Raw genomic sequence first — 11,550 nt, 5'->3', positions numbered from 1 at the left:
TAATACAAAGCAGATAAACCTCTCGTATCCACTTTCTATTCCCAAAGAATTCTCGTACACGTCATTCTGAATTGAGAACGCTTGTCGGCGGACCAGCAAAACGTCTTGAAATACAGCAAGTCCAGTTACCTTGATTTATTGATTGACCTGAATGAATGAGAACCTTCAGATATCCACATCCACAGTCCAAGGATCTTGTCTGCTTACAGAGTACCGAGATAAACTCTGGATATAAATCTTCAATGTTCTGTTTAATCCATGAATCAGAAGTTGCACTATTATTACCAAACTCGCTCATCAGTGGCCCAGATTCAGGTAGAATTTGCCCCTTTCTTACGAAGGCGCAGGGCAGCGTTTTTGCCCTGCGCCCCCGCAAATTTACTGCGCTACCCGCGATTCACGGAGCAGTAGCTCCGTAAATTGCGGGGGCGCTATGTAAACTTGCCCTGCGTAAGGGCGCCTAATGTAAATGATCCCGTAGGGGGCGGGAATCATTTAAATTAGGCGCGCTCCTGCGCCGAGCGCATGCTCCGTCGGTAAACTTTCCCGACGTGCATTGCGGCAAATGACGTCGCAAGGACGTCATTTGCTTAAAAAGTGAACGTGAATGGGGTCCAGCGCCATTCACGAATCACTTACGCAAACGACGTGAAATTCAAATTTACTTTAGCATTGGCTGCCCCTACTATTAGAAGGGGCAGCCTTACGCTAAAGACGCCGTACGTAAACACCGTAACTTGCGTACGCAGGGCCCGCGCAACATTGTGAATCGGTGTTAGTATGCAATTTTCATACTATACGCTGATCACAATGGGAGCGCCCCCTAGCGGTCATCGCAAGAATGCAGCCTAAAATCTGCGTGGCATAAGAGCCTTATGCCACGCAGATTTTAGGCTGCAGTCGGCGTTACGATGTTCCTGAATCAGGAGCATTCGTAACGCCGGAACAAGTCAGCAATTGCGCTGCGTAACTATGGTTACGCAGGCGCAATTGCTCTCTGAATCCGGGCCAGTGTCTTTATGGTCCTTGCTTTGTGCACTGGTGCGTAGTCATGTTGGAACAGGAAGGGGCCTTCCCCAAACTGTTCCCACAAAGTTGGGAGCATGACATTGTCCAAAATATCTTGGTATGCTGACATCTTAAGAGTTCCCTTCACTGGAACTAAGGGGCCAACTCAACCCCTGAAAAACAACCCCACACCATAATCCCCCCTCCCCCCCACAACATAATCCCTCCACCAAATGATTTGGACCAGTGCACAAAGTAAGGTCCATAAAGACATGGATGAGCGAGTTTGGGTTTGGTTTGGTTTGGTTTGACTGGCCTGCACAGAGTCCTGACCTCAACCTTATAGAACACCTTTGGGATGAATTTGTGTGGAGACTGCGGGCCAGGTCTTCTCATCCAACATCAGTGCCTGACCTCACAAATGCTCTTCTGGAAGAATGGTCAAACATTCCCATAGACACCCTCCTAAACCTTGTGGACGGCCTTCCCAGAAGAGGTGAAGCCGTTATATACTTGGATGCCATTAAAGTTCCTGTGTGTGTAAAGGCAGGCATCCCAATACTTTTGCCAATATAGTATATATACTGTATATTCTTTTTATACTAAGTCCAATGTTTGGACTTGGTACCTGCCGAAGGGTAATTCCAGCAGCCAATTAAAAGAAATTGGGATATTAAAGTTCCCCCCCCCAGCACAGAAACACACACTGTACACACACACTGTACACACACACACTGTACACACGCACACACACACTGTACACATACTGCAGCTGCTGACTTTTAATCTTAGGACACTTACCTGTCCTGGAATCCGGCGATGTTGGTACTCCAGCCAATGTTTCCATCGGCTCTCGGGTGCTGCCACTGCCATTGCCTATAAGGGCCAATTCACACCACATGCAGTCCAGTGCATTTTTTTTCTGCATGGAGGTTATATGGTTTTTAATGGCATAGTTCACACCAGTGCCTGCAGTTCCAGTGTGTTCCAGTTCCAGAAAAAAAAGTAGAACATGCTGCATTTTTCCTGCAGTGGACTGTACTGTAACACTGTAAAGCACATCAAAAACTCACTGAAACGCACCTGAACACACATGTCCTTATTTAAGGTTAAGAAAAAAGAGGGGGGAAAATGCACTGGAATGAATCAAAAACACGCATGCAGAAAAGCATCTGGAATGCATGCGGACTGCGGTTCTATGGTGTGAACTGGCCCTAAGGGAAACTGGCCTTGCAGCTTACCAGCGCATGCCCGAAGTGTTCTGCACTTTCTGAATGGCCCAGCAGCGGGGGGAGGAGGGGGATGAACTTCTAAATGATCTCCCCGCTGCGAATAATAGGAACCTGCTCCCCTCCCCCGAAAGGTGCCAAATTTGACAATGGAGGGGGGAAGAGGCAGATAAGTGGAGTTTCCACTTTTGGGTGGAACTCCGCTTTAAGTGTCATATCCCTGCCCAAGCTGCACTGCTGCCGTGTGTCAATGCTGGGCTGGGCTGGAAGATAAATATGTAAGTGATGAGAGCTGCATTCTTGTGTGTGTGTACATATATATATATATATATATATATATATATATATATATATATATATATATATATTTACACACATAGTATATTTATCACACACACATATCTAGCAGAATGAAAGTACAGTATATATCTCTAGAATGCATCTCCCATCACTTACATGTATAAATATTGTCTTTTTTCTTGTTCCTTTTATTGGGATGGGGGATGATTTCTGTGCCAACAATCTCCTTTAAATCCTGCTCTGGGGGAAAATTCATTAAACAGGATGATAGAGACTGCAATGCACTCAGAATCAATACAGCAAGTCTGTGGGAGGAAGTAGGAACCAGAGAGGTGAACGTTCACCTCTCACTTCCTGTTAAGGCCTAGTCTGTGGAAGGCTCAGGCTGGAAGCATGCTTGGAGAGAACTCTCTGTATCAGGTAAGTGTATTTTTATCAAATAACATTAGAATTGTGAAAGTTTGGTGTATGAGTTTAGTTTTATTTGTCTATTCCCTGCTAAATAGTTCTCATTCTGTATCTTCCCAGTTACCATGCAGCATGTACACAGTGCTAAAAGGAAGTTATATATATATATATATATATATCTCCTCTTCCACAACATGTCACCATGCTGCACAGTGGAGAGCTGACAGCCTTAGGCCTGGGGAGCAAGTCCAGTCAAGGTGCCCATGGATCAGGTAAAACAGTCTAAGGTTTTACATTATCACAAAGGTGGGGGAGGGAGGACAATATGGCCCCTGGGGGATTGTACCACCATGGCCTCCAGTAACTAAAGTGCAAACAAGTCCCTGTATGAATCCCTCAGAGCTGAGGACCTGACCCCCCCCCTCACAACTAGTGAAGGACTACAAGTCCAAGCATTAACGCCTGAGATCTAAGCATGTGACCCCTTTAGATCTCATGGATTAATGCTGTGACCTGTAGTTCTTCACTAGTGGGGAGGGGGTTTGTGACACATCCTGAACACTGAGGGGTTCATGCATGGCTGGTGCAAGGATTTTTGACACCCTAGGCGAAGCCTCATTTTGCGCGCCCCCCCCCCCCATTCGTTCCTCCCTTCACTGAGATTTTTGCGGTGCCTCTTCACCTATACTTCAGCCATGGTCCACATCCCTGCACCTGACCTGACCTGGCCCAAAGACAACTAGAGGATGGCACCGGCTCACTTCCTCACGCTAGCTGTGTAACTGCCTGTCTGTACGAGCGAAAGATACACTGACAATGCTTTACATGTTCCTACTAAAACAATACTAAATGCACATTTTTCGATCTGCAAAAAGATCTGCATTTATTTATTTTTAAAAAGTGGATTTGAACGTCCACACCTCAGATCACCCCATCACTGTATCATCCTGAACGCCTGTTCCCCTCGGCACCCCCCACCTTTGTTCCCCTTAAACCCCACCACACACATATATATCAGTTCCTATATGTACCCCCCCCCCCACACACACACACACACCAGTTCCCTCTCTGTACCCCCGCAAATCTGCCCCCCCCACACACACACCAGTTCCATCTCTGTACCCCTGCACATCTGCCCCCCCCACACACCAGTTCCCTCTCTGTACCCACCGCACATCTGCCCCTCCCCGCACACACCAGTTCCCTCTCTGTACCCCCGCACATCTGCTCTGTACCCCCGCACACACCAGTTCCCTCTCTGTACCCCCGCGCATCTGTCCCCCCCCACACCAGTACCCCCGCACATCTGCCCCCCCCCCCCACACACACCAGTTCCCTCTCTGTACCCCCACACATCTGCCCCCCCCCCCCACACACACAAGTTCCATCTCTGTACCCCCACACATCTGCCCCCCCCACACACACACACAAACACACGAGTTCCATCTCTGTACCCCCACACATCTGCCCCTCCCCCCACACACCAGGCCCCCCTCTGTACCCCCACACACACACACATACACACACCAGTTCCCTCTCTGTACCCCCACACATCTGCCCCCCCCCCACACACCAGTTCCCTCTCTGTACCCCCGCACATCTGCTCTGTACCCCCGCACACACCAGTTCCCTCTCTGTACCCCCGCACATCTGCCCCCCCACACACCAGTTCCCCCTCTGTACCCCCCCCCCACACACACACACCAGTTCCCTCTCTGTACCCCCGCACATCTGCCCCCCCCCCACACACACACACACACACACACCAGTTCCCTCTCTGTACCCCCACACATCTGCCCCCCCCCCCCACACACACACACACACACAAGTTCAATCTCTGTACCCCCACACACACACAGAGATGGAACTTGTGTGTGTGTGTGTGTGTGGGGGGGGCAGATGTGTGGGGGTACAGAGAGGGAACTGGTGTGTGTGTGTGTGTGGGGGGGGGGGAGGGGGGCCTGGTGTGTGGGGGGAGGGGCAGATGTGCGGGGGTATAGAGAGGGAACTGGTGTGTGTGGGGGTACAGAGGGGGGCCTGGTGTGTGGGGGAGGGGCAGATGTGCGGGGGTACAGAGAGGGAACGTGTGTGTGTGGGGGGGGGCAGATGTGCAGGGGTACAGAGATGGAACTCGTGTGTTTGTGTGTGGGGGGGGGGCAGATGTGTGGGGGTACAAACACACGAGTTCCATCTCTGTACCCCTGCACATCTGCACCCCCCCCCACACACACACACACACACGTTCCCTCTCTGTACCCTCGCACATCTGCCCCTCCCCCCACACACCAGGCCCCCTCTGTACCCCCCCACACACCAGTTCCCTCTCTGTACCCCCGCACATCTGCCCCTCCCCCCACACACCAGGCCCCCCTCTGTACCCCCCCCCCCACACACACACACACACACACCAGTTCCCTCTCTGTACCCCCGCACATCTGCCCCCCCCACACACACACCAGTTCCCTCTCTGTACCCCCGCACATCTGCCCCCCCCCACACACACACACACCAGTTCCCTCTCTGTACCCCCATACATCTACCCCCCCCCACACACAGACCAGTTCCCTCTCTGTACCCCCGTACATCTGCCCCTCCCCCCACACACACCAGTTCCCCCTCTGTACCCCCCCCACACACACCAGTTCCCTCTCTGTACCCCTGCACATCTGCCCCCCTCTGTACCCCCCCACACACACCAGTTCCCCCTCTGTACCCCCCCCCCACACACCCCCCACACACACCAGTACCCTCTCTGTACCCCCACACATCTGCCCGCCCCACACACACCAGTTCCCCCTCTGTACCACACACACACACACACACACGTTCCCTCTCTGTACCCCCACACAGGGGGGGAGGGACAGATGTGCGGGGGTACAGGGGGAGGGGCAGATGTGCGGGGGTACAGAGAGGGAACTGGTGTGTGTGTGTGGGGGGGGCAGATGTGCAGGGGTACAGAGAGGGAACTGGTGTGTGTGGGGGCAGATGTGTGGGGGTACAGAGATGGAACTCGTGTGTGTGTGTGTGTGTGTTTGTGGGGGGGGGGCAGATGTGTGGGGGTACAAACACACGAGTTCCATCTCTGTACCCCTGCACATCTGCCCCCCCACACACACACACACGTTCCCTCTCTGTACCCTCGCACATCTGCCCCTCGCATATCTGCCCCTCCCCCCACACACCAGGCCCCCCTCTGTACCAGTTCCCTCTCTGTACCCCCGCACATCTGCCCCCCCCCCCACACACACACACACACACACACACCAGTTCCCTCTCTGTACCCCCGCACATCTGCCCCCCCACACACACACACACGTTCCCTCTCTGTACCCCCCCACACACACACCAGTTCCCTCTCTGTACCCCCCCCCACACACACACACACACACACACACACGTTCCCTCTCTGTACCCTCGCACATCTGCCCCTCCCCCCACACATCAGGCCCCTCTCTGTACCCCCGCACATCTGCCCCTCCCCCACACACACCAGTTCCCCCTCTGTACCCCCCACACACACCAGTTCCCTCTCTGTACCCCCGCACATCTGCCCCCCCCCACACACACACACACACACACACCAGTTCCCTCTCTGTACCCCCGCACATCTGCCCCCCCACACACACACACACACACACACACACACACACGTTCCCTCTCTGTACCCCCGCACATCTGCCCCCACACACACACACACACACACACACGTTCCCTCTCTGTACCCCCATACATCTACCCCCCCCCACACACACACCAGTTCCCTCTCTGTACCCCCGTACATCTGCCCCTCCCCCACACACACCAGTTCCCCCTCTGTACCCCCCCCCCCACACACACACACACCAGTTCCCTCTCTGTACCCCCGCACATCTGCCCCCCCACACACACACACACACACACACGTTCCCTCTCTGTACCCCCGCACGTCTGCCCCCCCCCCCACACACACACCAGTTCCATCTCTGTACCCCTGCACATCTGCCCCCCCCACACACACACACACACCAGTTCCCTCTCTGAAACCCCCGCATATCTGCCCGCCCCACACACACCAGTTCCCCCTCTGTACCCCCCCCCCCACACACACACACACACACACACACACACCAGTTCCCTCTCTGTACCCCCGCACATCTCCCCCCCCACACACACACACGGTCCCTCTCTGTACCCCCACACATCTGCCCCCACACACACACACACACACACACACACACCAGTTCCCTCTCTGTACCCCCGCACATCTGCCCCCCCCATACACACACCAGTTGCCTCTCTGTACCCCCGCACATCTGCCCCCACACACCAGTTCCCCCTTTGTACCCCATCCCCCCCCCCCACCACCAGTTCCCCTCTGTAGCACCCCCCCCCCCCCTGTACACAAGGCACTAAAAACTTGACAGCACAGTCAGTTTTTTTTTTTTTTTTATTTCATGTGACAGGGTGCAGGATTGCAACACACGTGCTGCCTGTGCTTCCACTATGTACCTCAGTACCTGAGCCAGCGGCGGTGAAGGCTTTACTCAAGGAGAGCGGCGCTGCTGCCTGTCCTCTCCTATCCTGTCTGCCTGTTCTCTGTTCCTCTCAACAGTTCCCCAAGCGACCAGGAGAAAGGGGGAATCGGATATCACAGCAAGCCCAGGCCGGACTTACATGCAGGCTGGCTGCTCCTTGTAGTCCCAGCTCTCTCCCCTCATCTTCTCACTGCCGCTGCTAATGTCTTCAACGGCACAACCGCCCCCTAGCCTGGCAGCTGGCGCCATAAAGCATGTTTTAAAAAAAAAAATGCCGATCCTGGCAGGGATTTGGGGAGCGATACCCATTCGCCCACAATGCACGGGCTGCCACATTTGTATTGTTGCCCCGTACAGGAGATCAGGGTCAAGTAACCTGTGGCCGACCATCAGTGCCGGCCCAAGACATTGTGCTTCCTGGGACCAAGAATGAAATGCTGCCCCCCCCCCCAAAAAAAAAAAAATCACGCCAACCAAAAGGCCCCCACATTCATTATTTTATATCATGATAACTAAAGGGGACCCGTCATGGCTCTATACATGTATAGGAGTATAAAGAGGACCTGTCATGGCTCTATACATGTATATAGAGGACCTGTTATGGCTCTATACATGTATATAGAGGACCTGTCATTTACTCTTTACATGTAAAGGAATATCAAGAGGACCTGTCATGGCTCTATAAATGTATATAGGACTATAAAGAGTACTTGACATGGCTCTATACATGTATAACGAGGGCCTGTCATGGCTCTATACATGTATAAAGAGGACCTGTCGTGGCTCTATACATGTATAAAGAAGTATACCGAGGGCCTGTCATGGCTCTATAGATGTATAAAGAGGGCCTGTCATGGCTCTGTACATGCATATAGGTGTATAAAAGGACCTGCCATTGCTCTATACATGTATCCAGGAGTATAAATGGATCTGTGAATTGCCGGCAGCCACAATGTCTTTTGCGCAAACTAATCAATGTGGTCCCATCATAGGGCCGGCCCTGCCGACCGTGTTGCTGCTTCCAGGAAAGGGTCCCCACCTTGCACAGCTGCAAAGTCTTCCCAGCATCGAAAAGGGAAATAATTCTTCCCTCTCAGACTCTCTCCAACTCGTCCTTACCACTTCTTGATCCCCTCTCAATATTTTTTTTTTTTTTGTGATTCTGACAGATGGGCCGCAAGCCGCTGTCAAAGCACCTGACAAAGACTGACAACTGGTGAATGGAAAAACGGAATAAGCACTTGGAAGAAGAAAACCAACAACTGAGACAACTAATTGTTACAGGCAAGTCAATATACCTACCTCTCAGCTAGGTAGTTACATTTCTGAAAGCCAGGCAGGTGGAAATAGACAAATTTGACCAATCATTTTCCCTTTCATAATACAGTGTTTTAAGGCAGAGTTGGGCAACCTTAGAGAGGTGGAGATCTACCTGAACAACATGGGAGAAGTCAAAGATCACTGGGCACAGTGTCCTCCAATGTTGCCTCCTCACACCTGATTTAAACATATAATTGCCGTACTACCGCGCTGCAATTACTGGTGTAAACATTTTGCCTCCTCACCACCTTGCATATTTTTTCAGAGGAGCATTGCATACCGCACTTGTGAATGAGCCCTTTAAGGTTCATTCACATGTGAATTTGGGGGTGTTACCCTCGTTAGCTGCTAAGGGGGAGGGGGGCAGGGTGCCATGGGAGGTGGATGCTTGAGAGTTACTATTGGCTCTCAAGCAACCAGAAACAACAGTACCAATGGGGATCGTTGGGTAACTGGGAGTTTATCGTACTACATTCATTATAATATGAGTGAGTGCACTGAGGTAACTATATACTATATGCACAAGTAATATTTTCTGTTTTGTGGAACATCCTTACTTTTACCTTGGGTGAAACCCTCCTGGAATATTTTTGATCTGGTGGGGGGGTCAGCAGCAGACTAGAGGAAACCCTCTAATCATTTAAAAGTACATTTTTCCACAAGTAATCAATTTCTAACACATGAAATGTATGGATATAGTAAGAAATAGGCCATTATGTTACTTAAAATGTTTTTATGCATTTCCATAGATTTTCCTGGCGTAATGGATACTTTGAAAACCACAAGAGCACAGCTAATAGTACTGAAGGTGGCAGTTCATACTGTGTGGGACAGAAGGTGATGCACACGATACACCCATCTGAAGAGTTGAGCTCATCTGCTTGTCAAGTGTCGTACTCAAGGCCTAAACAGGTAGGTTTTCTTTTGGTACCGAAACATTCAACGTTAAACATCGTTTTTTTTTTTTTTTTTTTTTTAAATATCAAACCTGTCCTATTTACCTGCCCTGTGTAAGGATTTTTGCACAGAGCAGCTTGGATCCTTCTCTTCTCAGGTTCCTTGCCGGTGCTCCTGAACCACAGCTCTGTGTGTCCAATCACACACCGAGCCTTGCCTTGGCCCCATCTCCTAATTGGCTCACTGGCTGTGTTTGACAGCACTGGGAGCCAATAGCTCCCACCACTACAGAAAGCCAATCGGCAGTGCAAGTCCCTGGAGAGACAAGGCTCTTGTGGACATTGCTGGATCGAGAGGGGGCTCATGTAAGTATAGGGGGGCTGCTGCACACAGAAGTTTTTTTTTTTTTACCTTCATGCACTGGCACATGCAACCACTTCAATAAAAAGTAACTTTTAAGGCGGTGCCTCCAAGCGGCTGACAGATGGAGAGAAGCGGGTACAGTTAGACCCTATGAAAACATCAGCTTTGACATGTAGACTGTAAGCCAATTTGACTGTTGTGTCAAAATGAGATATCTTGCTCAGTCTGGTAGTAGTCTGAACTAAAAAGGCAAGTTGTAGGCAAGATGTTGATTTTTATACTGATTTTTGAAAAGTCTACAATATTTTGATGTTTTTATACATGCTTACTTTTGTTAGTTTTATTTATTCAGCTGCATCTGTTAGACCCCTTTCACACTGAGGCAGTTTTCAGGCGTTTTAGAGCTAGAAATGGCCTCTAAAAAGCTCATAAAACTGCATCCCTTTCAGTGCAATGAGTAATTTCACACTGGGGCAGTGCGCTTGCGCAACTTTAGAAAAAGTCATGCAAGCAGCATCTGGGGCAGGTTGGGAGCGCTATAAAACTCACCTGTCTATTGAAATTAATGGGCAGCGCTTCCAAAGCACCTTAAAAGCGCATTAAAAACTGGACTTTTTCCCTTTAAAAAAAAAAAAAAAAAGTCTAAAAAGTGCTACAAAAACACTGCAAAAACCGCCGGAGCTTTAGCAGTGTGAAATGGGTCTTATATGGCTTTTGATTCACAGGCAAAATCTAATAAGTCTAATATTTTCCATTTACTTTTTAAAGATGCTACTTTGACAAAGTTTCCTTGGGACTTCATAAGGTGCGATCAGTGACGCTGTTACGAGAAAAATTGCGGCGTTGAAATATCACTTGAAGGGAAACATCAGGAACCTCCTCAGAATACCACAAATAAACTTTTATGTCATTAATGTCATTTACCACAGTTAACACCACTTTCTATTCCCTGTGTTGACGTTTTTGTATATTTGCATGATAATAAAGTTGTGTGTATTGTACTGTGTACTGTGTTTGTTGTTTTTTTTTTTCCAAATGTTTGCTGGTTTTATAGGCCTACAATATATAAAATACAATATATAAATACACAGCATTTCAAAATGTAATAGGACTGTATTTTTTTTTTAATTTTGCATTCAGAAGTACATTTACATTTAAAATATATTTTAAAAAACATTCTTAATATATTTTCCCCAAATATATTGCCATATATTTGAAATGCTACAATTTTGGCCAGATTCAATATATTTCAAAAATATATTTCAATATATTTGTAAATATATTTTGGAATGCATTGTGAAATATGTTGCAAATATATTCATAAATATATGTTAAATGTACTTCTGAATGCATTTAGTAATATATTTTTGCAGCCATAAATATATTGCAAAGTGCATTTTGGAATGCATTGTGAATATATTCATGAATATATGTGAAATGTACTTCTGAATGCATTTAGCAATATATTTCTGAATATATTAACAATACATTCCAAAATGCAAATTGCAATA

The 11,550-nt window shown here is 49.1% G+C and overlaps 1 long non-coding RNA gene across 1 annotated transcript; it reads left to right on the top strand.

Moving 5' to 3' along the window:
- The first annotated feature begins 3,101 nt into the window (after positions 1-3,101).
- LOC120924921 lies at positions 3,102-10,991 on the top strand. Its single transcript, XR_005746469.1, has 3 exons — positions 3,102-3,217; positions 9,529-9,691; positions 10,808-10,991. It is a non-coding gene; the product is annotated as an uncharacterized LOC120924921 (long non-coding RNA).
- The last annotated feature ends 559 nt before the right edge of the window (positions 10,992-11,550 follow it).

The sequence above is a fragment of the Rana temporaria genome, chromosome 1 (genome assembly GCF_905171775.1).
Source record: "Rana temporaria chromosome 1, aRanTem1.1, whole genome shotgun sequence".
Lineage (NCBI taxonomy): Eukaryota > Metazoa > Chordata > Amphibia > Anura > Ranidae > Rana > Rana temporaria.
Note: the sequence above shows the minus strand (reverse complement) of the source record. Positions and strands in the feature narration are given on the sequence as shown.